Consider the following 27,572-nt stretch of genomic DNA (forward strand, 5'->3'; position numbering starts at 1 on the left):
ATGGGCTTAGACTCCCACGTTCACTCATGTTTTCAGCACGAGTGGATTTTTACGCGTATGACTGTTTTTACCCCGCCATTCAGGCAGCATACGCCGCTTTCGGGGGAGGCATGCTGGGTATTTTCGTGTTTCTATAACCCACCGATCTCTGACATGGGTTACAGGATTTTTTCCGTGCGCACTGAGTCTTGTGCTTGCGTGTACACACGAAGGGGGTTAAGTCACTAGCAGGTCTGCACATAAGTTGACCTCGGAGATCGGAACAACGACCGGAATTCGAACTCACGACCTCCCGATTAGGAGGCCGGCGTCTTACCACCACGCCACTGCGCCCGTCTGTAAAGAATCACTAATTACAGGGATACACAAGCAGAGTACTTTCCCTCCATGAATACTCAAAATGTCTTTACAGAAATGTGTTGCACTCCGATTAAAGGCGCAGTCCTTCTCGTGAAAACCGTTCGGCTCCCCATCTCAGAATTGGCCAGGCTTTTTGTTGTTGTTGTTGTTGTTTACATGGGATAAGATCATCCCATTACGTGACTTGGTACTCGAAAATGGACGCCCTACTGCTTGCTATAGTAAGTTGGATTTTTTTAATGAAGTCATTTCTCAAACAGCAACTACTGTAGTAGCTTTTACAAAATATAAAACAATTCCCACCTAGGGTGTTGATTTTTGGTATGTGACCAAGTGGAGGGGTGGTCTTCTCCCATGTAAAAGCCTGGCCAGATCTGAGATGGTGGCAGAACTGTTTTCACGAGAAGTACTGTGCCTTCAAGTTCAAATTTTTTTTCTTTCTATAAAGTCATTTTGAGTATGACTGGAGGGAAAGCACGCCGTGATTGTTTTCGTTTGTATCCTCATTTTTGACAATTCCTTCAGGTAGTAAGGGGGTAGTTGGGGTTTGTTTGTCTGATTGTTTGTTTGTCGCTTTTTTATCCCTACGAAATTGATTCCCGTTTTTCTTTCTCTTTTTTCACACATCCAACACCATGTACTGTGCATTTACCTCAAGCCTTGCACGTACATGCGTGCGTGTGCATGCGATCCGCGACTGAGCGTGTAGACACTGATCTGTAAGTCTGGGCGACAAATATCGCTTGTCTCATCGATGACCTAAATACTGTGGGAGTGTCAACCAGATCATGTGCACGTAATACCCGTCAAGGTATATGATCTACTAAGTTAGTATCCCCCTTCATTGTCTGTGTCGACGACCGTTTTTAACCGCTTGTTTCCCTTTATATAACAAACCGGCCATTGGGCGTTGTCGACGGTCCCGATCAAAATCTTCACAATCTTCAAAACCCTTTGGAATTCTGGGAAGGGAAATTCTTTCATGTGACAGTTTCCAAGTCGAAGTCGACGATTTTGTTTGCCATTCCTGTTAACACCCGGCAGACGATACAGCTGTGAAAATTTGGAGGATATAGCTCATGCAGCATTCTTACATATCCTGAACAACAAACAGTACTTACCCAATAAGTTTGGAGGAGTGTCTCACAGCCAGGCATTTCAGTCTGTCGACGTTGATGTTTTGTAATTCCGAGGCCATGTCGAGGGCTATGTGTGTTCACAAACACTTCGGCCGGATGATGGTTTGTCTGGGAAGCGTCGTTGCCTGAAAATGATAGAGAAAAATCCCAATGTTTGACTTTTGAACAAACGTTTGATGTATTGTTATCATTACAACTTTGCATCTCTGGATCTCTCTCACAAAAACAACTATGGCCAAAATCTCAATACAACAGCATACAAGAGGGGGTAGGGGGAGAGAGAAATATATTAAAATATTGAATGTGTATGTCTGCTTGTTTATATCGCCTCTGTGTGTGCGCGCGTGTGTGTGTGTGTGTGTGTGTGTGTGTGTGTATGTGTGTGTGTGTGTGTGTGTGTGTGTGTGTGTGTGTGTGTGCTCTGTGGAGTCATTGCGTGTGTCAGAAGCGTTTTTGTCAGGCATGAAAACTGAAAAAAAAAAAAATACTGAAAAAAAAATTCCAAGGCGCGTAGCGCCAAGTTTTGCAGGCGCGTAGCGCCAAGTTTCGCAGGCGCGAAGCGCCAAGACTTTTAGGGGGGTCCGGGGGCATGTTCCACCGGAATTTTTTTTTTTCAAGGGTGCAATTTGGTGCAATCTGGGGCTATCTGAGCCTTAAAATTGGATTCAAACATGGCCCCAAAACTATTTTACTATAACTATGACTAGGAAAAAAAAAAAAAAATAAAAAAAAATTAAAAAAAAATAAATAAATAAAAAAGGAAAAATACGGAAATTAAAAAAAAATACGGTTTATTTTTTTCAAAAATACGGAAAATACGGAAAATGCGGAGAATTTTCATGCCTGTTTCGTGTGCATCATTGAGCTCCAATCGCATGTGCATTCATGTGCGTGCGTGTGAATTCGTGACCAGTCGTCTTTCAGAAACGCCAAAAAGAGCAGTTGCTAAAAAAAAATAATAAAAAATCCACAACGCTTACACGGGAAAGACATCTCACTGAATATATTCTCTTCACAGAAAGATCAGTTGCTGAAAAGACAACCACAGCTCTTACACGGGAAAGACATCTTCACAGGAAAAGCGGTCTGGATGCCCTTCTCTTGTTCATCCCCAGCACGCAATTTGGCTAACAAGATCAGATTACACAAAACGTCAATAAATCTCATGTTGCTCCCCACCCCACCCCACCCCCCCTCCTTCCTATTCCTCGAACCCAATCACCCTCCTACCCAAACCCATCCTCTCATATACACCCACCTACTCTTCCATCCTCTGGGGAAGTCGGAACAAGATGATAAGTTCACTGGGTTTTTTTATATAACAAAATACGGATGCCCTTTCATGGATTAAAACATTATGAGCGGTTATGAGTTTAGATGATTATAAGTATTTTTTATTGAGCGCAAAGAGCATAATTGTAAAGTTATGATGTTGCGCTATATAAATGCTCATTTATTATTATTATTATTATTATTGTGCATGCACACTGCATTTTTATTGTTTTATGTTACTAGTTATGTCGTACGTATAAACCACACATTAATTTCTCATTTGAGTTTTCTTTGTCTACATCTTTACTCGGCGCTTATGGTTCAGTCTGCCTCAATATGTCTCACTCTGCTCGATCCCAGGACATTGACAGATAAATAAACGGTATCTAGACGCACAAACAGTAGGGTACAGGGTCAGCCAGTCAGAGATTTCTTTCTTTATTTGGTGTTTAACGTCGTTTTCAACCGTTCAAGGTTATATCGCGACGGCAGTCAGAGATGCATCATCCCAAATCAATCACCGGCAAACATAAAGCAATATAGGTAGGCCAGGACTTAGGAACACACACAAACACACATACACACACACACACACACGGCCCCCCTATATATTTCTCTCTCACTCGTATCCAATTTCTAGTTGCTCACCCTGTGTATCAAAACACGAAACACGACTTCAGAATTTGTTTTACGACACTTCTCTTTCGTCCTCTCATCTCCATCCTTACTACATTACAACGAAGCTCCAGTTCAACCAATCCAACACTGCGGGTGGTTTCCACCTTGTTGGTAACTTTCTCGTGCGCCTCGGCCCTGGCATCAACATAGCGAACGAACGCTGCCAAAACATTCCATCCCAAACACTGCAGGAGGCGAGAACACAGCTCTGATCATCTCAATCTCCATCAATTTTCTCTCACACCAGGATTTCCCAACAAAGACATAAAATACAGCCCTCGTCTTGTGCTCAGACGGTCAACACAAAAGTAATACAGCGCCCCTGCTGCGAACAATAGGGGCGTTAAGCCAGATTCGGTTAGGAAGAGAGTAACGTACAGTGGTAGTCAAGGTTTGCGTAAGTTGCGCCAACGGGGCAGAGGTTATGGCCCTACAGCAGCGAGACCACAGTGTGCATGCAGTCCGGTTATTTGATGGCGAGATTCTCCTCGCCCGGGCCCAATGCCAGATGTGGCTTACAGTTACATCAGCGTTAACCAAGAGTGACTTAAAGTCCGTATTCTCTCATGTATCTTACCCTGGAACAAAACCAGGACAGTGAACGCTGGTCTTCACGTGCCCAATCCATACTTGTCTGCACAAGGCACCATGGGCTGAACTTGGGGCGCAAGACATAACAAGAACAATACCACTACCTTCACGTGTCAACCATCTTCAGTTTTGTGACGGAAGAATTTCATGGGAATTCTGAAAGGAAATTTGTGAGGGTCCGATAGGTTCATTCTTGCAGATTGTGGGCGGTGAATTTCTGAGTGTCAGCTTCGTGAACTCAGCAGCAGAATGGGAGGGCCTTCTTGTGACATTAAATGTATAAACGCCGGTAGCAAACGTGCAACATTTTAGAAGCAACGGTTTGCAAAGAGACCTTCGTTAGACTCCGCACAATAGCAATCGCGATTGGACTTGCAAATGTCGTTTGATTGCACATTTAAGTGCTGATGACATGCACGTGCTGATAGACGGACATGAACTATACTCACGCGTGCGTGCATTCTGAGAGAGAGAGAGAGAGAGAGAGAGAGAGAGAGAGAGAGAGAGAGAGAGAGAGAGAGAGAGAGAGAGACACACACACACATAAATATCGTGTGTGTTTGTGTGTGTGTTTGAGTGCGTACGTGGGTCAGTACATGAGTCAATGCGTGCGTGCGTGCGTGCGTGCGTGTATGTGTGTGCATGTCTGTCAGTTTGTCTGTCTGTGCGCCATGCACCGCATGCATATACAATCATGCGCGTACATCTTCAGCAGCAATGTTCTCCACGAATCTCCCCAAATTGCTCGAGGAATCTATTCCCCAGGTTTAATGGTCGGTTTTGTCCAAAGAGACCGGGCAATAGTTGACCACAACTACACCAGTACCCCCCTCCGGCCTGTCTGCGCACAGGTCACCGACCGGTCTTCCTCTCTCAGTTCCTGATACCTCCCTGGTCAGTATCCTGGCGTTAAGGATTAAACCTAATCTAGCGTCAAAGACATCTCAGAAAGGCCATTCTTCTTCTTCTTCTTCTTCTTCTTCTTCATCATCATCATTCATGGGCTCAAACTCCCACGTACACTCGAGTTTTTGCACGAGTGGGTTTTTACGTGTATGAGCGTTTTAACCCCGCCATTTAGGCAGCTATTCGCCGATTTCGGAGGATGTATGCAGTGTATTTTCGTGTTTCTGTGCTGATAGACGTAACTCTAGACTTGTAACTTTTATTTTTGTGTTTAAATCTCTGACATTTACCAGATTACATAGTCTGATTTCTTTTTGTTTTAGTTCCTTTTATTTGGTGTTGAATGAAATGTGTTTTTACTGTGTTTTTTAATTTTCCATGTACCCTCACGGGGTTTTATTGGAATAATAAAACTTGACTTGACTTGACTTGAAAAACTTGTAACCCACCGAACTCTGACATGGATTACAGGTTCTTTTTCGTGGGTACGTGTTCTTGCGTTTATGTGTACACACGAAGGGGGAAAAGGCAATAGCAGGTCTGCACATAAGTTGACCCTGATATGGCCCTTCGTGGTCGGCTGGGCGTTAAACAAACAAACAAACAAAATTTCACCACAGTTATATGAAGTGCGGAGTAAAACAATGATGCCACTTACAGACTTCCCGATCAATACTATTCTCCGTTTAAAAAGGCGAGTGTCTTGCTCAGAACAAGACAGATTGGATTGGAAAAGACAGATTCCATCTCCCCAATGTTGTGCAACGTTTTTTTTCTAAAACCATCGAACACGAACAAGAAATTGCTGCCAAGCCAACTCGTAACTCTAGACTTGTAACTTTTGTTTTTGTGTTTAAATCTCTGACATTTACCAGATTACTTCTTGCCATGGTAAAGAAAAACAGACTTTGAGCAACAGTCATTTTACATTTTCTTCTAATCTGTTGCTGTCTAGATTTTTTGTTATCTTCTTTTTCAATCTTTATTAAATTTTCTCGCAAACTTTGTAAAAAAAATAAAATTACTTCAAACGTTTTAGTTATAACTCTGTAACTGTCTATATTTTTCGTATCTTCATTTTCGTTGTTTATTACATTTTCTCATAAAAATTTCCCAAGACAATGTCAATTTACTTAAAAAAGAGAGAAAAAAAAAAGAAAAAAAAAAGGAACTTGAAATCATCCTCGTACACACTTTTTTTCATGACGGCATTTAAAACGTAAAAGTTTAGTAAACGTGCAAGCCAGCCAACTAACTATAGCATGGAGCATGGAGCACGAGGAAGGTAGGGGAGGGGGGGGAGGGAAGGGAGAGAATAAAACCAATGAAAAAAACAGCAGCAGAAAAAACCCAAAGAAAGCAAGAACAAGTCGCGTAAGGCGAAAATACAATATTTAGTCAAGTAGCTGCCATTTTTCAGCAAGACCGTATACTCGTAGCATCGTCAGTCCACCGCTCATGGCAAAGGCAGTGAAATTGACAAGAAGAGCGGGGTAGTAGTTGCGCTAAGAAGGATAGCACGCTTTTCTGTACCTCTCTTTGTTTTAACTTTCTGAGCGTGTTTTTAATCCAAACATATCATATCTATATGTTTTTGGAATCAGGAACCGACAAGGAATAAGATGAAAGTGTTTTTAAATTGATTTGGACAATTTAATTTTGATAATAATTTTTATATATTTAATTTTCAGAGCTTGTTTTTAATCCGAATGTAACATATTTATATGTTTTTGGAATCAGCAAATAATGGAGAATAAAATAAACGTAAATTTGGATCGTTTTATAAATTTTTATTTTTTTTTACAATTTTCAGATTTTTAATGACCAAAGTCATTAATTAATTTTTAAGCCACCAAGCTGAAATGCAATACCGAAGCCCGGGCTTCGTCGAAGATTACTTGACCAAAATTTCAACCAATTTGGTTGAAAAATGAGGGCGTGACAGTGCCGCCTCAACTTTCACGAAAAGCCGGATATGACGTCATCAAAGACATTTATCAAAAAAATGAAAAAAACGTATGGGGATTTCATACCCAGGAACTCTCATGTCAAATTTCATAAAGATCGGTCCAGTAGTTTAGTCTGAATCGCTCTACACACACACACAGACAGACACACACACACACACACACACACACACACATACACCACGACCCTCGTCTCGATTCCCCCCTCTATGTTAAAATATTTAGTCAAAACTTGACTAAATATAAAAAGAACTCGACGAAGAGTTTATATAATTATACCTGCACAGTCCTCAGACATCCTGCTTACTGGCTCGCGCGCAGAGAAATTTTTTCCATCTTTATCTTCACTCTCGCTTGCTGCAAAATCCCTCACGCGGAGTTTTTTTTAAATTTTTTAGACAGGCCAGGCAATGGTTTTCCCTTGACTGCACAGTGACTTCTTCTTGCGTACCGAGCAATCTCGGCTTTTCAATAAACATGCTAAATTGCAGATCCCCATCACTTTTTCCTAAATTTATTTCATTTACTTCTCGTGTAAGTTCTGCTCACCAGTTCAGGTCTGGCCAGACTTTATCAAGGGATAAAAACACCTCTCCACTTGGACTTATACAAAAAAATCAACATCCTCACTATATCCTGTGCAGAGCTCTATTCATTTGAAGAATTGATTTCTAAAAAGCCACTACCGGCTTCTTAACTCATTGTCTCCCAGGTTCGGATATATCCGTACCCACTCATATGGCTCTATCTGACCAGGTACGGATATATCCGCTCAGACTGTTAGCTTCAGTCGCTTCCTGTAACGTCCATCTAACGCCTGCATTCCAGCGTGTTGATACACAGTTACTACACAGTTACTAAAATTCTGAGTGACCTGCTGCAGCACGGCTGGTCTCGGCTAAAAAAAACCTTGGTCAACATAGGTGGGGTAGAAAGTGTTAAGAAATTAGTTCATCAAATAAAGTCCCACTCTCCACAAATAGCAGCCATGCATTTTGATTGTTGGTATGTGCCCAAGTGGAGGGATGACCATGTCTTCTTCTTCTTCTGCGTTCGTGGGCTGAAACTCCCACGTACACTCGGTTTTTTTGCACGAGTGGAATTTTACGTGTATGACCGTTTTTTACCCCGCCATTTAGGCAGCCATACGCCGTTTTCGGAGGAAGCATGCTGGGTATTTTCGTGTTTCTATAACCCACCGAACTCTGACATGGATTACAGGATCTTTTTCGTGCGCACTTGGTCTTGTGCTTGCGTGTACACACGGGGGTGTTCGGACACCGAGGAGAGTCTGCACACAAAGTTGACTCTGAGAAATAAATCTCTCGCCGAACGTGGGGACGAACTCACGCTGACAGCGGCCAACTGGATACAAATCCAGCGCGCTACCGACTGAGCTACATGCCCGCCCCAATGACCATGTCAAATGTAAAAGCCTGACCCGATTTCTAATGTTGAACCAGACCGCCAAAGAGCTATTATACACAGTACGGTTCTGGGTTTCGAATGATGTAACATATACCGCACAATAACCACCTTAAAATTAGCGTCTGAACGTTCATTTGTTCAAATTTGAAACGCTGTTTTTGATAATAATTTGGGTATGCTTTGCGGACTGTAAATAATTCTCAATGAACTCTATTGTCTTTTTTACGCTTAGTCCTTACCTGTTTTTGCCTATGACAGCCGTGCTTGTATAAAATTTGCTATATTGCAGATCTGAGAACCTTAACTCCCACATGTTTCTTATGCCTTACACACAGATAATCGCCAGTACTGAACAAATATGAGGATGAACGAGACTCTGACACTGAAGGAAGCGGTTCCCTTATCAAAATTAATTGCTTAGCATAATTATGTACAACTTTCGTTAAAGGCATACTAACGCACTCCCGTGTTTACAAAGTGTAGTTTGCCCACAATCGATGTCAAACGCACCATAAGACCATATAATGACGATACGTCACCATGCGCGGACCATAATACATGCATTACAGCTTGTTCTAGCCTCTGAAAAAGTGAGGATGTCAACAAAGCCGCGGTGTTCTCTCCATTGCATCAACGTTACATGTGTTGCCAAATCTATAAATAGGACGATCCAGATCAAAATAAAAATTCAAATATCTCAACATTTAAGGGGTCCTAGACCACAATATTTTGCAGGGAACTTAATTTAGTCTGTCTCCAGCTGTTGGTAAAGCAATTAGCGTGTATAGTCATCGAGTACATATGGCTTTAAATCATTGCATTTGTGTCCAAATCACAGAACAACAAGTGGACTTCTCACGGTCAAATTCGTCACACACACACGAAGAATAACAACATGGTGTCTTTGAAGTTTGATTAATTGTCAACTGAGCCAGTAGGGGAAGGATATGACCGAGAGAGGCATTGTCAACTGAGCCAGTAGGGGAAGGATATGACCGAGAGAGGCATTGTCAACTGAGCCAGTAGGGGAAGGATATGACCGAGAGAGGCATTGTCAACTGAGCCAGTAGGGGAAGGATATGACCGAGAGAGGCATTGTCAACTGAGCCAGTTGGGGAAGGATATGACCGAGAGAGGCATTGTCAACTGAGCCAGTAGGGGAAGGATATGACCGAGAGAGGCATTGTCAACTGAGCCAGTAGGGGAAGGATATGACCGAGAGAGGCATTGTCAACTGAGCCAGTAGGGGAAGGATATGACCGAGAGAGGCATTGTCAACTGAGCCAGTAGGGGAAGGATATGACCGAGAGAGGCATTGTCAACGCCGATAAACCCTTATACAGTTACAGAACGCTTAAACATTTTTTTTAAACCACCAGTAACCAGTTACAGAACGCTTCATTTCCATTTCGAGATGCTGACTGGCGTGAATAAGCATTCCCACTCGACAACTTTGCTAAGGTCAGAGGCTCCGAGTCTCAAGAAGATCCTCTAGACATCAACCTCGCACAGTTAGCGTCGCTATATCATATGAAACGAACCTCAAAACTATTAACAGACAATTACAGGAGTGCAAATCCATCGGAATTTCTTCAACATTCCACCACGCAGCTGTATTCATATAAACCGAAGCAGACATGTGAAACGGATTGATTCCCATTCCTGTGATGCGGTCTGGGTATCCCAGCCCATCTCTGGCCAAAGTTTTACGACTCTGTCTGGAGTTGTAAAGACGGGAATGGCTGCAGGAGATCAAGCGAATGAGGGGTGAAGAAGGGCAGGGGGGATTAAACCGGCCAGACTAGCAGACGATCTATCAGTCTTGCAAGCACTTGATGGAAAACAAAAGACAGGAGACAGAGAGAGAGAGAGGGGGGGGGGGGGGGAGAGAGAGAGGGGGTGGGGGCAGAGGGGGGAGGAAGAGAGAGAAAGAGAGAGAGATAGATTGAGATAGATAGAGAGAGAGAGAGAGAGAGAGTGAGAGAAAGGGGGAGAGAGAAAAAGAGAGAGAGAGAATGAGAGGGGAGCAAGAGAGAGAGAGAGAGAGAGAGAGAGAGAGAGAGAGAGAGAAAGAGAGAGACTTGCAGACAGACAGACAGACAGAGAAAGTGATGAAGAGAGAGAGAGAGAGAGTGTGAATCTAAACGTCTTCTTTCTCTTCTCTTTCGTTTCTTTCTCCATTAACGCAACAGTTCATTAAGCCAATGCGAAGGACGTGTCTGGAATCGGAGTTTTCAATACAAAAGCCAAATGATAGTAACTATCATGCCAATTTTTAACAGTCCGTTGGAACGAGAATCAGAGACAGAGAGGGTATTCTATAAGCCCCCCTAAACGCAGGAATCAGCTAACTCAGCAATCAAGAACGCAATCACATCCACTTTTGTTTTTAAACAAGATTTTATTGAAGAAGTACAGGGTGGCATGTATATATATATGCGATATAAACATCCACTTCCACCGCGTCAGTGCACGCAGCATATCGATCCAAAGGACTTCGGCGCGGAAGACATGCTTTTAACCCTTGACAAAGACGCACAAGGAACTTAGTCGATAAATATCGACAGGGGGCGGACAAATGGTTTACATGTGAAATGTGTGTATATGGGTGTGGTTCTGAAACAAACAAACCATGTGAACCCCCCCCCCCATCCCACCGCTCGCGGGCTGAACGACTGACGTCTTTTCCAGAAGAACACCGCGTGTACATAATACACAATTCGATCGCGTAGCACTGCCAATGCACATTTTCGCAACGAAAACCGTGCTACTGTTTCTTGTGTGTTAAATCTGAAAGCAATATAAGTGAACGAACAATTGAAAACTGATATCACGTTACTAAACTCCCAAAAGTAATAAATTACTTCTGACTGCGGTACACAATACGGCAGTCACCTCTGCGAATGCTGTCGAAGAATCTAACCGAAAGTAAACATTCTGGGAATCTACGCGCATCGGCCTTGACGCAAGTTCAATACTAAGCCAATGAGCGCGCCGCGGCGAAGTTGGCAGCTGTAAGTCTCGCAGCGCTGGCTGGCTGAGCGAGTTGCGTGTCCATCCATATTTATTAGGTCCAAGCCGCACCGTAGACCAGATTAGTAGGTGCTTGAGTTTGGTATTTTGATTTTACATAACATTAAACCTTTCTTGGGGTTCATGGTCATGGCAACAGCCATAATAATATTATATCATGTATAATATTACATTTCAGCATATTTGAATTACATGTCATCATACCAAACTGTCATACATTTTTATTCCTACATCATTCTGATTGATCACAACCAAACCTACTATCAGTGGACACATCCAAATGTAAGCGCCTGTTCTTGACAACTTTTAATCGATCTAAAAATAGCAACTTGCTGGGCCCTTTGCCGCCAACAGACACTGTTTGGCCTGTAGGTAAAATGTACAATGTATTTTCTGATTTGTGCACAAAAGCTTTTTTTCTTTTTTCTTTTTTTTAACATAACAATGTTTAATGTCACTGTATGTTTAAAAGACCATGGTCATATTTGTAAAAAAAATGTTAAATTAGAAAATAAATAACATTTTGGTTCATGATTTTTCCTACACCTGTGCTAAAAATAAGAAATAAAAATGTCGGGTATATAAGTCACTCAAATACAGCTAGGTATGAATGGCTCGGTTTGAGTTTGTTGCAGTTGACCCTGCACAATGCGACATATCATGTTTTTGTTGAACAATTTTGACGTCACCCCTCCCATAGGGTGACGTATTTCACAACTTCCTGTGTTACACAAACTCTGTGATGACCAATTTTGACGTCACCCCTCCCATAGGGTGACGGATTTCACAACTTTCTACAGATGAACAATGTTGCCTTCACCCCTCCCATAGGGTGACGGATGTCACAACTTCCTGTGTACACAAACTGATGACGTATTTCACAACAAAATGGCGCTGCCCATGGTCAACCTCTAAACTATCCGTATAGAATGGGGGCGTCCTCGCCCCCATAATTAGTGGGCGGCGATGATGCAGGATTCTGAGAGAGACATTGAGACGGAACGAATAGCGGGTCCAATGATAGTTGGTACCAACAGAACAGAGCCATATATACGTGTGGATCAAATAACAACCAACAACAGCTACCTGGTCACCTCGTATGACTTGCAAACACGCCGCACTTCCTCTAATTATTGTTTTCGAGAATGTCCTCGTTTTGTGTTTTGTTTTGTTTTGTTTTATAAACAGAAGCAACATTTTTAAGGCGAGCAAGGAGTCATTTCAATATTGGCACCTCTAACTTCTGTACAGGGGGTGCACACCCTCAACAGAAAACCAAAGAACAGTCGTGTGTTTATTCATCGATGATCATCAAATATGCCCCACTCGCAAGACATTAAAACGTTAAAAGACTGAATTACTATATGCACAGTTTCCAAACCGTAAGATACAACATGCAATTATAGTATGTGAACCATTACGCTAAAGGCTGTCCTTAATGGACGATTTTCAGAAATATATCAGTCGGGTTTGTATGGGTTTTGAAAGAGTGAATGCCCTTGCTTTTCCTCTGACAAATACCTTCACACGTGCTCCTGGGGGCGGGGACGTAGCTCAGTTGGTAGCGCGCTGGCTTTGTAGCCAGTTGGTCGCTATCAGCGTGGGTTCGATTCCCACGTTCGGCGAGATATTTATTTCTCGGAGTCAACTTTGTGCAGACTCTCTTCGGTGTCCGAACACCCCCGTGTGCACACATGTGCACGCATATATTTAATTTTCAGAGCTTGTTTTTAATCCGAATATAACATATTTATATGTTTTTGGAATCAGCAAATGATGGAGAATAAGATAAACGTAAATTTGGATCGTTTTATAAATTTTTATTTTTTTTTACAATTTTCAGATTTTTAATGACCAAAGTCATTAATTAATTTTTAAGCCACCAAGCTGAAATGCAATACCGAACCCCGGGCTTCGTTGAAGAGTACTTGACCAAAATTTCAACCAATTTGGTTGAAAAATGAGGGCGTGACAGTGCCGCCTCAACTTTCACGAAAAGCCGGATATGACGTCATCAAAGACATTTATCAAAAACATGAAAAAAACGTTCGGGGATTTCATACCCAGGAACTCTCATGTCAAATTTCATAAAGATCGGTCCAGTAGTTTAGTCTGAATCGCTCTACACACACACACACACACACGCACGCACACACGCACACACATACGCACATACACCACGACCCTCGTTTCGATTCCCCCTCGATGTTAAAATATTTAGTCAAAACTTGACTAAATATAAAAAGCATGGCATGCCCTCCCCTCACCTTATCAACTCTTCTTCTTCTTCTTCTGCGTTCGTGGGCTGAAACTCCCACGTACACTCGTGGTTTTTTTTGCACGAGTGGAATTTTACGTGTATGACCGTTTTTTACCCCGCCATTTAGGCAGCCATACGCCGTTTTCGGAGGAAGCATGCTGGGTATTTTCGTGTTTCTATAACCCACCGAACTCTGACATGGATTACAGGATCTTTTTCGTGCGTACTTGGTCTTGTGCTTGCGTGTACACACGGGGGTGTTCGGACACCGAGGAGAGTCTGCACACAAAGTTGACTCTGAGAAATAAATCTCTCGCCGAACGTGGGGACGAACTCACGCTGACAGCGGCCAACTGGATACAAATCCAGCGCGCTACCGACTGAGCTACATCCCCGCCCTTATCAACTCTCAATCTAACACATTAGTTCTTGAACACAAACACGAGCGAAAGGGAGAGGTGAATACAACGGCAGAGTCCTTCCTGTGAAAAGGACTTGGCTCACCATCTCAGATCTGGCCCGGTGTAACACGAGAAAATTACTCCCACGAGATTTTTACTCCGGAGTAAACATTTCGTACGAAAAAGTTACTCCCTTTACGAAAAAAGCACTCCCCCATTGCACGAGAAAATTACTCCCCAAGACAGGTGAGTTCCGAGTAAACATTTCGTACAAAAATGTTACTCCCCTGACGAATAAATTACTTCACCCCAACACGAGCAATTTAACTTCCCATGCCAGGTGTACGAAATTTTTACTCCCTTGTCCCCTGTTAGTCTTGGTGGTGGAAGGCGTGGAAGGAGGGTAGCGCGACATTCGTGTGCGCGAGATCACTTATTGGCATTATCCCTTCGCCCGCATCCCATTTTTGCGTACGAGATTTTTACTGGAAGTAAAAAAAATGGGGAGTACAAATTTCGTGGAGGGAGTAATTTTTTCGTGCCTTGGGGAGTTCTTTTCTCGTACGAAAAGTGTACTCGGAGTAAGAATTTCGTACGAAATATTTACTCCGGAGTAAATTTTTCGTGGAGTAAAAATTTCGTGTTACACCGGCCCGGCTTTTGCATGGGATTAGACCATCCCTCCACTTGGACACATACACAAAGCAACAACAACCTTTGTCATCATTTTCACGAGTTTTCATTCACAAACACCTGGGAAATAAATCTCATGTTCCCCATGCAATAAATCGAGGTGGTGAATGGGTTTGAGCTTTCAGGTTTGAAACGTGGATTGTCAAAGTAAAAGCCAATCAGGCTGAATGTTTGATGTGTGAAACCATCGCGGTTTTGGATTTGTGTTTCCGAGGACAACGATTGTAAGCATTCACTCTTAAAGACCCAATCAATGTTGATAATTACCGCGGCGACTCATGGTCAATTTGCAACTTATCTCTGTAATCGCAAAATCCACAACGAAAAGTCATAAACACTTAAAAAGAAAAGAAATATGCTCAACACTTACTGAACTCACACGTATGATCGCAGCTCTGTACATTTTCAGACTGGAAGAAAAGCGTCAACAAGCTTCGTTTGACGTCACATACAAGGTTGACGTGTTATCTCGAGCTACTGTGTGACACTGTGACAATGATTTGTGGCCCGGAGTTGGATTCTAAAAATTCGTCTCCTTGTGGGTTATTGTGCATTTTGTTGCACAACCAAAATGATGACAAAAACGATGTTTGGTGGCTTGTCGTCAGACCAGCATTTTGTTGTTGGTCCTCGGGGAGCATATCGCCTTTTGTCTCATATTTATCAACCGCGGCCTTCTGCCTTGGTCGATAAAGATGAAACAAAAGACGATATGGTCCCCTTGGACCAACACAAAAGCTAGTCTGTCAACAAGCCACCAAACATCTTATAATATATAGCCTGCTTTCTGTCAACGGTGGGAATGTTTTGCTTGAATTAATTTCTTAACCGGCACTAGTGCCAAGCTGCACATTTCATGAATGAACAAAATTCCAGTGTACACAAGAAGCATCAAGATGTTGACTTTTGATATGTGTCCGACGGGCGCTGTGGCGGGGTGGTAAGACGTCGGCCTCTTAATCGGAAGGTCGAGGGTTCGAATCCCGGCCGCGGCCGCCTGGTGGGTTAAGTGTGGAGATTTTTCCGATCTCCCAGGTCAACTTATGTGCAGACCTGCTAGTGGCTTATCCCCCTTCGTGTGTACACGCAAGCACAAGACCAAGTGCGCACGGAAAAGATCCTGTAAACCATGTCAGAGTTCAGTGGGTTATAGAAACACGAACATATCCAGCATGCATCCCCCGAAAGCGGCGTATGGCTGCCTAAATGGCGGGGTAAAAACGGTCATACACGTAAAATTCCACTCGCGCAAAACACGAGTGTATGTGGGAGTTTCAGCCCACGAACGCAGAAGAAGAAGAAGAAGATAATATGTGTCCAAATGAATGAGGGAGGGGATATTTCCCACGTAAAAGCCTGGGCAGACCTGAACTAATGCGCAGAATTAGAACTGTTTTCTTGGGAAGGGCTGACAATCAATTCAGCTAGGGCTTTTAAAGTCCTCGCGATTCCCTGCGGCCCACACCCACACCACTTTCCGCATCAATACCAGCCTATGCATATAAGTAGGGCAGGGTGGCTTTAACCCAGACAGAAGGGCATTAACAGTTACGACAAGGAACTTAGTCGATAAATATCGACAGGGGGCCGACTAATGGTTTAAATGTGAAATGTGTGTATAATAATGGGTGTGGGTCTGAAATGAAGTTAGGTAGTAGGTACTGAACTTGTCAAATCCAGGTGCACGGAGCCCCTGGGGCTTTTAGTCATACCTCAGGCAGCTATCCGTTAGAAGAACTACCAAGTTTCATTGACTTGCACCCAAAGAGTCAAGAACTGCGATTTTTTTTACGAATTAATTTCGTACTCGGACCCGGCTGGTCTTGACCTATTTTTGGATCTAAATTTAGATCAGGTAGATCACCACATCATGCACAAAAAGACACGTCACTAGCAAACTATGTCAGACGTCATCATGAGTTTGTGTAAAACAAAATGGAGGCCGGAATCACTCAGTTGAATCGAACTCCGACCAAACACCACGTAATAACTAGGTTAATTTACTGTCGAGCTTCACAGATGTCGTCGTTGGGTAGTTTTGGGTGTGTTTTACTACCATAGGAGGATTTTTGAACTGTAAATAAACTGAGCTGCAATAAAAACGCAAAACGAAGGCTGTGAGCTGCACTGTGCCTTTAACATTTGTTTTGAATAATTATTGGTATTTTGACAATGTGGGTAGCATGAAAATGTAAGCATTTGAATGTAAGTCTTATATTTTCATTTCATTTTTCATTTCATTTCATTTCATTACTTTATTGTCCCATCGCTGGGAAATTCGGGTCGCTTCCTCCCAGTGGAAAGCTAGCAGCAACGGAGTCGCGCTACCCAGGTGTCTGCGTGTTTAGGTGTATTCAGCCACCTGCACTTATGGCAGAATGACCAAGGTCTTTTACGTGCCATTGTGATGACACGGGGGTGGGACATGGCTTCCGTCTCTGGGTCTGCACATAAAGTTGACCCGTGTCCGTCCCGGCCCGAATTCGAACCTGCGACCTTTCGATCACAAGTCCAGTGCTCTACCAACTGAGCTACCGGGCCCCCATATAGGTACCGTTGTACCCAGGAAGAGAGACGAGAGATAGGAGTAGGTTGCAATAGCTTGTGTGGTCTTTGAGTTTTGTTTTTGGAAAGACATTGTTAAAGAAAAAGAAGACAAGTACAGTAATGTAATATTTATTGTGAAAACCAACGATCGTACAAAGAACATGTGAGGCAACATTATGTCTATGATGGTGTGAAGAAAATTAGTTATGATTTATACTATTATTATTTAGACTTGAGACTGAACAGCAAAAGGCGAAGTGTATGTTTTGTGGTGTGAATTGAAACAAAATGAAAAGTGTAAATATCTAGGAAATTGTGGTTAAAAGACTTCGTTATTTCTTGATTGTTATTGAAAAGTAGGATATGCGCCGAAATGGCTGCGATCTGCTAGCCGATGTGAATGCGTGATGTATTGTGTAAAAAAAATTCCATCTCACACGGCATAAATAAATCCCTGCGCCTTGAATATGTGTGCGATATAAATTGCATAAAATTAAAATAAAAAAATAAAAAAATAAATCCCTGCGCTTAGAACTGTACCCACGGAATACGCGCGATATAAGCCTCATATTGATTGATTGATATTGAAGTGAATAGCAAAACGCTGTATTTGAAAACGGCATGGGATTTATATTAGTGTTTACAAATTGCAGCAAAGTCGATTAACTTTACAATGTACGATGTTTGGTTGCAAATTACAACACAAACGCGAAAAACTTAACTATTTGTAGAGTTCTAAGGCATTGCAGACAAAGCAACTGCAAGAAAGTCAGGTTTTAGCAGTGTGAAAATCCGCTGAAAACGGTCTTATATCCCTTCCGGTATGGCCGGCTCTTATGACACTGACCCTGAGCTGACCGTGAGGCACAGAAAGGTTTTCACGGAAAATTTCTCTCGAAGAACCAAATGGGTTCGGTGCATTTGTCAGTCTGTCACATGTTAAAGGGCCCCATACGGGTTGAAAGAGATAAGGTACTGTCGTGTTTTTGTCTCAAACCTAGTGCACTACCGTTCTCACGAGATAAGTTACTTCTGTTTTGTTCCGGTTTTTTTTTCTCCAATTGACACCAGGTATGAGAGATGAAACAGAAAAGCCTGTTGTGAAAATGCAAAAATGTGGAGGAAAAAACGAAACAAAACAAAAGTAACTGTTCTCATGACAACGGCAAACAACGATGTGACATAATTATGTTCACCGCCCTCAGCTAATTCAAGAAATCCCCCCCCCCCCCCCCCTCACGGTTTGGCCTGTAGGTAAAATGTACAATGTATTTTCTGATTTGTGCACAAAAGCTCTTTTTATTTTTTATTTTTTTTTACATAACAATGTTTAATGTCACTGTATGTTTGAAAGACCATGGTCACATTTGTAAAACAAATGTTACATTAGAAAATAAATAACATTTTAGTTCATGATTTTTTCTACACCAGTGCTAAAAATAAGAAATAAAAAGGTCGGTATATAAGTCACTCAAATACAGCAAAGTATGAATGGATTGAGTTTGTTGCGGTTGACCCTGCACAGTTCGACCAATGATGTTTTTGTTGAACAATTTTGCCGTCACCCCTCCCATAGGGTGACGTATGTCACAACTTCCTGTGTTACACAAACTCAGTGATGAACAATGTTGCCTTCACCCCTCCCATAGGGTGACGGATGTCACAACTTCCTGTGTACACAAACTGATGACGTATTTCACAACAAGATGGCGCTGCCCATGGTCAACCTCGAAACTATCCGTATAGAATGGGGGCCTCCCGGCCCCCATAATAATCGCTACCGCTGGCACAAAGCGATCGATGTCTCTCTGCTTCTGCCACCGTTGGCATCTTCAAGCGTCATGGCTATAGAACACGGCTGTCTGTTTGAATAACTGCCATTGTGTCCGTTCTTTGTCGTTCTCCGCGCAGCTCAGGTCAGAATTGTGCATTGCAATAAATTATATGCCAATCATTATTCTCCCGAAAGCGGCGTATGGCTGCCTGAATCGCGGGGTAAAAACGGTCATACACTGGACCAGCCACTGTTTGTATCCATCTGCACTTTCGTAAATTCCGTTTCGTAACCGTCACTGTGACTTGACGAACTGTCATTTTTTTCACCGCGATACACAGTTCATTGCGAAGATCTTCCTCGGTAATTCGTTCCAATTCCGCATACTTTTTGTTGTCAAGAAACAACTCGAAAGAAAGTTTCAAACTCATCATCCTCCATCTTGCTTGTCGAAGCGCTAAAGTACTTTATCGATGCAAAAACAAAAGCAGAAAACTTCGACGAAACCGACTCAAATGCAGCGGCGTATGGCTGCCTGAATCGCGGGGTAAAAACGGTCATACACTGGACCAGCCACTGTTTGTATCCATCTGCACTTTCGTAAATTCCGTTTCGTAACCGTCACGGTGACTTGACGAACTGTCATTTTTTTCACCGCGAAAGACCGTTGGAGTTACAGCCCATGAACAAAGAAGAAGAAGAATTGGTCCTAATAGGACGTACATTTCAACCAGGCTGTCATTTGTTGCGAGGTGAATCGTGTCTTACTTCGGAAGCAGCACTGCAGCAAAACTCAATTAATAATTAATTGGCACAGCTCAAATATCAGAGCCGCCGCAGGCGCGGCTGTTAGTGTGATTAACTGCCAAGTGCCATTGTGACCGTTCTTTACAGTTTGTGGCGCGTCAGTGTCACCGGTTTAGAAGACTTTTATTTATTTTCATTTTTTAGTTATTTTATTTAAACAACACAAGTCCTTCTTTTTCTCTGAAGCCGCGGCTGAAAGATTCGTTACCAAAAGTTTCAGAGCTGCCGTACGACTGACTGCCTCCATGGTTTATTTGTGGTCGTTCTTTGTCGCTTTTTACACAAAGGTCAGGTCAACCGTTTGACGGACTAACCGAAGCAGCAATGAGGCACCCTGAAAGGTTTTTTTCTGGCGTCAGATCCGTTGCACAGCTGTTTGTTTGAATAACTGCCACTCTTCGCCGCTGTGTGGCCCGGGAAGATAAGGTGACGATTTGGAAGACTGACATCGAAGCACTGACAATCAATTCAGCTAAGGCTAGACCTAGTGTACCCGAGGGAGGGACTGCCAATACTGATCAGGCAGTTGGCAAGGGGGGGGGGGGGGGGGGACGTACTCCCCAAATGCTGTCGAAATTTAGCATTTGAAAGAGGTATATTGGGTCTCTACTTGAGAAAAAGGGTACATGCATAGGAAGTGGGGGGCTTCAGAAACCCCTTTTTGCGCACGAAAATCAGGTCAGTGCAATTTGAAAGACCAATGACAATCAGTACAATGACAATCAGTCGGCTCGCTATGAAGCAGCTATACAAAAAACCTTCCTTGTTGGCATAATCACGGTCCGAAATTTGACATTATGATGGCAGTTCGTTTGCCCATGCACGCAGGGTCCGTACAAAAGTAACACTGATGCACAGTGATCAAGTTTTTTTTAGATTTTTCTTCAATCTGCTCTGAAGCGGCAATGCAGAAACATAAACTTAAAGATGACTTATTTCAACGACTTCTTCTCGTGTTAAACAAACACCACGCCGGATCATTTATCTTCGACTAGATGAATACCCGCTTCGCCGGGTACGGCTTCGCCGGGAAGAAGTAGAGCGCACCGTACGAAGGAAGGGAGATAAACGCGCAAAACACTGGAGAAGATAAGGAAGAGTTACTGGGAATGGATGTACAGAAAAACCAAAATCGGTTCAGCGCTGCGCGCTGAGAGCACGCACGTGTTCAAAATTTTCCACGATTGTGTCCGGGGTCTACCTGAATATGCCCACCAAATTTGAAGCAGATCCATCGAGAACTTTGGCCGTGAATCGTGAACACACAGACAGACACACACAAGCCGTATATATACTGAAAGGCATAAATTCTGCAAATAGTGCATTGAACGATTTTGCTCTCAAACGAAAATCAGATTGAACCTGTAATTTGTAGTTGACATCTTGAGTGTCGGAGCAAATGTTTAACGCTGTCAGCGTGCGATTTGCAGTATTGCTGATCCAGCCACAGCTCACTGTGCTAATAAAGACAATGGGCTGAACGGGAGACAATAACGTAAAAAAGATAGTGTATGGCCCTATAAAATGCAACTGGCTGTTTGGCTGTATCAGATATCGCAATCATGCCACGACTTGATGAAGGAGAGAGACAGCAAGCGATTGGGATGCTTAGAGCTGGCCAAAGCATTGAACGTGATGAACACTGAACGTTTTCCGAAATCATTGCGCTTGGACTCAGTCACTTTTAAAAAAAAATTGTCATTTCATGATGTTTTATTCAAAATCAATAAAGCGAAGGTTTATAAACACTAAAATGGCCAATAGATAAAATATTCAAACATTGAAAACATTCACCACTGAGTTGATTTTTTGTGATTTTTTAAAGTTCAGTTTGCGGAATTTATGCCTCTCGGTATAGATATAGATAGCGAGACTGACCTAAATTAATGGTGCAGGATGATTACTTCCTGAAATGAAGGACGCATTTTATCGAGCAGCATATGACGTCAGTTAAGGCAAGCAGACAATCACAATGATTACATTACTCATTGATTCCGACTATTGTGTGTGTGCGTGTGTGTGTGTGTGTATGTGCGTGTGTGCGTGAGTGCGTGCGTATGTGTGTGTGTGAGTGTGTGTGTTTGTGTGTGTGCGTGCGTGTGTTTGTGTGCCAGTGCGTGCGTGTGTGTGCGTTTTTGTATGCGGCAGTACGTGCGTGTGTGTGTGAGTGCAGGGGCGGATCAGTTGCTTTGTAAGGGGGGGGGGGCACTTTGAATCGAAAGTGAATGTGATGGGCGCGAAGCGCCCGAATTTGCTAGGGGGGTCCGGGGGCATGCTCCCCCGGAAATTTGTTTTGCCCAAAGAAGCAAAATGGTGCCATCTGGTGCCATTTGAACTTAGAAATGGTCATAGAATCAGTATAGAAAAATCTTTTTTTTTTCTTCTTTTTTTTTTGGGGGGGGGGCACGTGCCCCCTGTGCCCCCCCCCTCGTCCGCCCCTGGTGTGTGTGTGTGTGCAGGGCCGGACTAGGCGAAGAGGAGGGGGGGGTTGCCATTGGTGGCCCAGGGGGATTTCCCCCCTGGCGGCAGGGGCGGATCAGTTCATTTTATGGGTGGTTTTTTTCAAAAGTATATTGTGAAGATATGGGTGTGAAGGCGCGAAGCGCCGAGCCGACGGCGCGAAGCGCCTAGCTTGCTAGGGGGGTCCGGGGGCATGCCCCCCAGAAAATTTTGAAAAAAAGGATGCAAAATGGTGCAATCTGGTGCATTCTGAGGATGATCATTACCAGTTTCAGGCAGCAGATTTTGTCACTGATTAATACCCCAAAAATTGAAACTCAATGTAAAATAAAGAAATGCATACCTCATTCAATATTTTTATGTTTTGGCTGCGGGGAGGGGTCCGGAAACCCTAGAACCCCCCCCCCCCCCCTCGTTGTGGGGGTCAGGGGGCGAAGCCCCCTGAAGCTGATGGGTAGGTCATATTCTGAGATAGGAAAATGGTCGCTCCTTGCATGAAACGGCATAAAATAAGCAATAATAAAAAAAATTAAATAAGTAAGGTACATGTTTAGGCTAGGGGGGGGGGGGGGGGGGGTTGCGCAACCCCCATAACCCCCCCGGTAGTCCGGCCCTGATGTGTGTGTGTGTGCGTGTGCTAGCGTGTTTTTTTCTTTTTGATGATACTGCAGTATAATTGCAGTGCACTGAGGTCGTCATTTTAATTTCATTTGCGGAAGTACTTCAGCTGGCATTCCTCGAAGACTATATGGCACGAGAAGAGATTTTGATTTTGGGTGGGGATTGAAGATACTGAAATGGTGTGCACTCCGAACGCACTTACTGACGCCATCATCAAACTAATGACAGACCATCCCCTCGGCCTCCTCCCCCCCCCCCCCCTAAACAAGAAGAGCAAACGCTCGATCGAGTCACTTTCGCAGTTCTGAATATTATATGAGGCATCAGATGGACAGGAAGAAATTGCTATTCACAACACAATGAGTCACGTTCACATAAAATTTGAGCCCGGTCACTTTTATAGTTTCCGAGAAAAGCCCAACGTTAAGTTGTGTGTTGCCGAACAGAAAAGGCTAGTTATCTCCCTTGTTTTTCTGATAACGTTCGTAAAAGGCTACAGATGTAAATACTTTGATGTAAAGAATAATCCTACAAAGTTTCAATCACATCCGATGAACTTTGTCAAAGATATAAAATGTCTAATTTTTCCTTTGACGCTGACCTGTGACCTTGAAAAAGGTCAAAGGTCAACGAAACCATCGTTAAAGTGTAGAGGTCATTGGAGGTCACGACTAAACAAAATATGAGCCCGATCGCTTTGATAGTTTCCGAGAAAAGTTTGTCAAAGATATAAAATGTCTAATTTTTCCTTTGACGCTGACCTGTGACCTTGAAAAAGGTCAAAGGTCAACGAAACCATCGTTAAAGTGTAGAGGTCATTGGAGGTCACGACTAAACAAAATATGAGCCCGATCGCTTTGATAGTTTCCGAGAAAAGTCCAACGTTAAGGTGGTGTCTACGGACGGCCGGCCGGACGGCCGGCCGGACAGACTAACACTGACCGATTACATAGAGTCACTTTTTCTCAAGTCCTGATCGAATGGAAGGTTGTGCAAGCTGACAAAGTTTGCAGAACGAGGACACATTTGCTCCGACGTCATTCTGTTGAAACTCACAGCCACGTACCCCAAGGCAGAGTCGAGGTCAACACGTACAGTACTGAAGATAGTTTTTTTTTCTCAAACTCATGAGATGTTGAGCACTCAGGAATATTGTGCGCCAACTTATTTTTGAAACCAGGTTCATCAAAGACTCCATCTATGTTCTGGCTGTAAAGATATATCTCAAACCAGATTTGACATTCTTGAAAGAACCCGAGGGCTGTCTTCACCGTTTCTCTTCTGCTCTTTCGACTTCCTAACCGCACTTATTTTGGCACTCTGCATGCACAGTTCTCTTCGTCTAAACTTATATTCTGCTACTGCACACTAAAAGGTAAAAAAAAAAAGAAAAAGAAAAGATAAACATGAATAAATAAATAAAATAAATGAATAACAAGAAAAACACGTAATACCCAGTCGTGATTGTGGCTTTTTAGCAGCTCGATCATGGATAATCCAGCTGAAGACTATTGCTGCCAAGCCGTTTTGTCAAAAAGCTCACTCACCTGCTTAACTGCCGCCATCAATCATGATTTCCGGAGCAATGAAGGAACGGGAAACAAGCTCTCATCTGTGGAAAATTATCAAATTATCAAATTATCAAACACAAGACTGCAGAAGCCGCAACGGACACAGGCACAGCAGCACACAAGACTCAAAGGAACGTTCCATGTAACGGAATTCACAGCAGATGTATGGTCACCGCTCACGCAAGCCTTGCAGCTCTCTGTCGTTTTGTTTCATTAGCCCAGACGACCAGAAACTGACAAGCGATTTCCGCACACACGCGGTTTCTTTTTCCTGAACAAATCCAACACAGGGTGCAGTAAATCTCAGCTCCAGCCTCCTAACCCGAAGAACGCCTCTAAATCGTCGAGTCACTGTCAGCTGAAGGACTGAAGCAGGACTGGTTTTCAGTTAAATAAAATTCCGCTAATCGCTTAGGAAAGCGACGTCTTCCATATTTTGCTGAAGAGGCTCACGATGTCCGCATTTACCTCTGCGATCCCTGTCACTGCCGATCCTTAACTGGAGTAGAAGGCAGAAGTGTGTCTGCGGCACCGGTATCTCTCCGTGTGTGAGAGACTTTATGTCTCCTCGGGTCTGCCAGATACCGGTATCGATCCCGCTACAAACATGGCGCCAAAATGTCGTCTGCGTGCAATTGCTTCTTTTTTTGTATTCAATGCTTCGGTTGTGTTTCGTTTTCTGCTGCCCAAGTCTTTTCCCCTTCAATTTTGTGCAAATAAGAGTGCGAGTACTGTCAGTCCCGCAAGGGAAAATGTCCATTATGAATATGAGGCAATGTTTCGATGGAACCATTTGAGTGGGTGGTCGACCATTTTGGAAACAGTTTTTTTCGTTTTATATGGACTTCTGTTTTAGCTCGTGAGATGAAAAGAATTTTATTCTTGTTTTCTAAAACTGACAAGGAACTAGAACCCTGGGTTGTAACCATTTGAGAGCCTTCTAAATGTTGAACATTTCACGACAGACTCTTTGACAATTTTGTTAGGATCAAGAGTTTGAATTCCATCATTATCTCCGACCAGACCCTCCCTGGCACTAAACAAAGTACAGGTTTTGTATCAGTCGCCGGAGGTTTTGTGTTCCTTGCGACCGAGTTGCAAGTGTCAAGAGATGACCCGACGTCGACGTCTCTTTTTGATCTAGGTCCAATATTAATGGCTCCCACACCCGCCTTGATGAGCTTATGAGCTTTGGGATAAGAATTAACACGCAGCCATGATTCATTTGCAGCATACGGGGGTCAGAAAAAAGTTCATGGCCCTCAGAGTGAGCAGTCGACGTATATCATGCATACGAGCTATGGGCGGGGATGTATCCATTACTCACATGTACAATCACTTGAAAATCATCAAATTACGTCGTTACTTGGTGGTCAAAATCTTACACTGACTGCACTGCATATTATTGATGCTGCGATAGGGATTATGACGAGTACTTGGCTGAGTACTTGGCCTGTTTGACGAGTACTTGGCCTGTTTTCCTTTCACGCAAGGTGTCGCGGGCTGGGATAATCTGCAGTGCGTCGTCTGTCCTGCTGAAGTTACATAGGTGAGCGCCAGGCCTTATCACCTTCTGTGGTCACGGTTAAAGATGCCTTATTTTTTCGTGCAGACGATCATGTCCACCACGTGACCACATGGGATAAGACCATCCGTCCTCACATTTCGACGCACACCAAAACTCAACAATCTCGCTGTTTCCTGTGCATACGATCATGTTCACCACGTGACCACATGGGATAAGACCATCCGTCCTCACACTTCGACGCACACCAAAACTCAACAGTCTCGCTGTTTCCTGTGCAGACGATCATGTTCACCACGTGACCACATGGGATAAGACCATCCGTCCTCACACTTCGACGCACACCAAAACTCAACAGTCTCGCTGTTTCCTGTGCAGACGATCATGTTCACCACGTGACCACATGGGATAAGACCATCCGTCCTCACACTTCGACGCACAAAACTCAACAGTCTCGCTGTTCCTGTGCCGCAGAGCGGGATTTTTCGGATTCTTCTTTTGAATGAATGTCCCAGACTCTATAGCTGTCGCTGCCTTATCAAGCTGAAATTGATTCTGGGCGGGAAAATAGCTCAGTCGGAAGCGTCGCTGGCCTCAAAACCACTGAGTTGTCGCTATTGGCGTGGGTTTTAACCCCATATCTTCGAAGAGCCTTTTTTTCAGTCCCAGAGTCAACTTTGTGTCCGAACACCCCCTTGTGCACGCATGCGCACGATAAAGAACCCAAGTCTCAGGGCTTGGAAACATGAATAGGCTACACGCATGCAGGAAGAAGGAAAACAAGTCGCGTAAGGCGAAAATACAATATTTAGTCAAGTAGCTGCCATTTTTCAGCAAGACCGTATACTCGTAGCATCGTCAGTCCACCGCTCATGGCAAAGGCAGTGAAATTGACAAGAAGAGCGGGGTAGTAGTTGCGCTAAGAAGGATAGCACGCTTTTCTGTACCTCTCTTTGTTTGAACTTTCTGAGCGTGTTTTTAATCCAAACATATCATATCTATATGTTTTTGGAATCAGGAACCGACAAGGAATAAGATGAAAGTGTTTTTAATTTGATTTGGACAATTTAATTTTGATAATAATTTTTATATATTTAATTTTCAGAGCTTGTTTTTAATCCGAATATAACATATTTATATGTTTTTGGAATCAGCAAATGATGGAGAATAAGATAAACGTAAATTTGGATCGTTTTATAAATTTTTATTTTTTTTTACAATTTTCAGATTTTTAATGACCAAAGTCATTAATTAATTTTTAAGCCACCAAGCTGAAATGCAATACCGAACCCCGGGCTTCGTCGAAGATTACTTGACCAAAATTTCAACCAATTTGGTTGAAAAATGAGGGCGTGACAGTGCCGCCTCAACTTTCACGAAAAGCCGGATATGACGTCATCAAAGACATTTATCAAAAAAATGAAAAAAACGTATGGGGATATCAATCCCAGGAACTCTCATGTCAAATTTCATAAAGATCGGTCCAGTAGTTTGGTCTGAATTGCTCTACACGCACACACACACACACACACACACACA

General features: G+C 43.2%; 1 protein-coding gene across 1 annotated transcript in view; it reads left to right on the forward strand.

The window, feature by feature from the left end:
* The window catches only part of LOC138961867 (zinc finger-containing ubiquitin peptidase 1-like), a 467,703-nt gene extending 450,978 nt beyond the window's left edge, over positions 1-16,725 (forward strand). The window contains exon 10 of the transcript XR_011454331.1: positions 16,387-16,725. The gene's annotated coding sequence lies outside the window, so the exon portion shown is untranslated. The remainder of the gene's footprint in view (positions 1-16,386) is intronic.
* Positions 16,726-27,572: the final 10,847 nt, after the last annotated feature.

The sequence above is a fragment of the Littorina saxatilis genome, linkage group LG3 (genome assembly GCF_037325665.1).
Source record: "Littorina saxatilis isolate snail1 linkage group LG3, US_GU_Lsax_2.0, whole genome shotgun sequence".
Lineage (NCBI taxonomy): Eukaryota > Metazoa > Mollusca > Gastropoda > Littorinimorpha > Littorinidae > Littorina > Littorina saxatilis.